Here is a 3,474-nt window from a genome sequence, read left to right on the forward strand (position 1 = left end):
CTGAAGCCAGCTGTTTTGCTGAAGCCATCCCCGTGCCGACGTATCGCAGCCTAGAGTCTGGAATTGGCACCTGGCTTACTTACTTATACGGATAAAATAACGGGGCAAGGGCAGCATTGCTGATCAATAGGGAACCTGTTAGGGCTGTAACGATCCACCGAAATCGAATCGGATCACGATTCTCTTCCCGCGATCCGATCCTCAATATTTTTTCCCGTATTTTCGATTCAATCCAACCCGCTCCAATTTTTAGACTGTATGCATCAGCCGAAGCATGTATGCGATATGTGCTTAAAGTGATTTTGTTATATAAAATTAAGAAAAAGCATGAATGTAATAGTTGGTTAAAATGGTTGGTTAATAACATTTCAATATTTTGAGAATCGAATCGAAGGAATCGAATCGAGAGGCTAATATCGAGATACGGATCGAATCGAGAGGTATGTGTATCGTTACAGCCCTAGAACCCGTGCAGGCTGCAGCCACGGCGACAGGCCACGTCTACCTCCACCCATATATACATTCATGTAATCGCCTTTCTTCCATGACCCCCTCCCTCCACACACACCCAGCTACCCCCCCCCCCCGCCGCGTTTGTACTCGCACACCTCCTCCTCCCGGCTCCCTCCCACACACACCCCAACTCTCCCCCCTGCGGTTTGATGCTCGCACACCACCTCCCCGCCGCCTCATCACTAGACTCAACGTTCTGCACTCGGATATCGTGAGAGCAAGGAGGGGCGACATAACCCGCTCTCTGCTGCCGCTATAATAAACTCTCGGCCCGGACACGGCGATCGGAGACGTGCGATGTGATGTGATACGGGGGCATCGGCGATTATAAATCTGGTATCACTTACCGAGTTCGATAGCGGCCCTGAGATGGGTATAGCGCCAGCTGTGAGGCAAAGTGTTTACGCTAACAAACAAGCCCTCTTCCTCCTCGCCTTCTCTTCTCTCTCTTTTTCTCTCGCTTCGCTCTCTCTCCTCTCGCACTCGCACTCGCACTATCAGCACCTCGCTCTCGCATCTCCTCTCTCTCTCTTCTCTGCTCTCTCTCTCTCTCTCTACCTCTCTTCTCTCTCTTCCTCTCCTCTCTCTCCCTCTCTTGCCTCTCTCTCTCTCTCTCTACGTTCTCTTCTTTTCTTGCGCTCTCGCTCTCTCTCTCCTCCTCTTGCGCTCGGTCGGGATGTGAGCTGGCCTGCCTCTCTCTCTGTTCTCCCTCTCTCTCTTCTCCTGGCTCTCTCTCTCCTTCTCTCTTCCTCTCTCTCTCTCTCATCCTCTCTCTCTCCTTCTCTCTCTCTCTCTCTCATCCTCATCTCTCCTCTCTCCTGCTATCGCTCTCTCTCTCTCTCAGTCTCTCTCTCTCTCTCTTTGCTCTCTGCTCTTCTCTTGCGCTCTCGCCTCTCGCTTCTCATGATGTAGCTGTCAGGTGCACTGCTGTCGCTCAGTGTCAGCGAACAAACGCTCGCATGGAACGACAAGGTTATATCAACTGTCAGCTGACTCAGCTCTCTCTGAAGCCCCCCTCCACCCTTTGCGTGTGCATATCAAGTTTCTTCTGAAAGAAATATTTACAAAAAAGGTAATGGCCAGTTATGAGAAAAATACCGCATCACATGATCAAAAGACCCCGCGTCACACGACTTAATAAACGCACATGGCAATCTAAATATACCAAAAGCACGTGGTGAGCCATTTATTTTTTGGTTGACACTATTTTGACAACGGCAGGTAAATACAAGAACATTTTCACAACGGCGATGTTAAATTTGACAACGGCGGCGCGCCACTGACAAGTCTGCGCCTCTTGTGTATAAGAAACTCTGAATATCTAGGCGAGATGCACAATTGATGAGAGAACACTCTGATCGAAATGCGAGGGAAAAACATTAATTAAATTCGCAGCACGTCAAAACTGCGAAGTGAAGCTTCCGCCCACCAGGTGGCGCAATCCTTGCGCAACCGACAATAACAGCAAGGCTCTTTCACTCGCTCGCCTGCCTGCCTGCTGCAATCGCACAAAGCTGAGTGATGCAGGCGCGACACGGTGACAGCTAATGCGCAGAAAAATGCAAATAAATATATTAGAAACCGCCGCAATTCTCACCAGCCGCAATTTTCCGCTGGCCGAGATCAAAGAAAGCTAGACTGACGCGTGTCCTCGGTGGTGCGCTGCTGCGCGGTGCGCTGGCGGATGCGAGCGGCGCCCGTCTACGGCAAACTGCAAATGCTGCACGCATCTCGCAGGACAGCTCGGATTAGAACTGATTGAAATAAAGTTGTTTTTCTCGCCTGCCGCTGTTGCTGCTGCTGCTGTTGCTGTTACTGCTGCTGCTGCAGCTCTTATTGCTGCTGCTACTGCTCCTGCTGCTGCTGCTACTGTTGCTGCTGTGTGGGAAGCAGAGATGCGGGTCTCCCCGGCACCGCCGCCGCTGCTGCGCAAAACCCTCCTCACTGTGTACTAACACGCCGCAAGCTGAAGCCCGTAGTCATCCCAGAGGATGAAGAAGCGGCCATCTTGGCGATCATGGGTTTAGTAGTACTGCACACACCATTGCCATCGTTCGTGCGTGCGTGCGTGCGTGCGTGCGTGCGTGCGTGCGTGCGTGCGTGCGTGCGTGCGTGCGTGCCACACCAGGATAGTTGCCGTGCGCGGCATCTTTATGTGCGTGCTGCCGGCACCGTTTCCGCCGCTGCTGCTGCTGCTGCTGCTGCTGCTGCTGCTGCTGCTGCTGCTGCTGCTGCCGCTGCTGCTAGCTGCTCCTACTGCTGCTGCTGCTGCTGCTGCTGTACTTACTACTCTAAGCCTGATCCTCGCGCCGCCGACGTTGAATTATTTATGGTGCGCAGCGATAAGCGGTCGCTTTGATGCTGCATTATACGCAGCGCGCGTGCGCGACACACACACTACACGCGCACACGGGAGAAATATAGATGGGGAGGGGTAGATAGATGGGGAGGGGTAGATAGATGGGGAGGGGGAGATAGATGGGGAGGGGAAGTGGAGAGATAGATGGGGAGGGGTAGATAGATGGGGAGGGGAAGTGGAGAGATAGATGAGGAGGGGAAGATAGATGGGGAAGAGGAGATAGATGGAGAGGGGAAGCAGAAAGATAGATGGGGAAGTGGAGAGATAGATGAGGAGGGGAAGATAGATGGCGAGAGAAAGTGGAGAGATAGATGGGGAGGGGAAGATAGATGGGGAGGGGGAGATAGATGGGGAGGGAAAGATAGATGGGGAGGGGGAGATAGATGGGGAGGGGAAGTGGAGAGATAGATGAGGAGGGAAAGATGGATGGGGAGGGAAAGTGGAGAGATGGATGAGGAAGGGAACTAGAGAGATAGACAGGAAAGTGGAGAGATATATGGGGATGGGCAGTCGAGAGATAGATGGGGCAGGGGCAGTGGAGAGATAGATGGGGGGAGGGGCAGTGGAGAGATAGATGGGGGGAGGGGCAGTGGAGAGATAGA

Source organism: Priapulus caudatus, unplaced genomic scaffold, assembly GCF_000485595.1.
Source record: "Priapulus caudatus unplaced genomic scaffold, Priapulus_caudatus-5.0.1 Scaffold358, whole genome shotgun sequence".
NCBI lineage: Eukaryota > Metazoa > Priapulida > Priapulimorpha > Priapulimorphida > Priapulidae > Priapulus > Priapulus caudatus.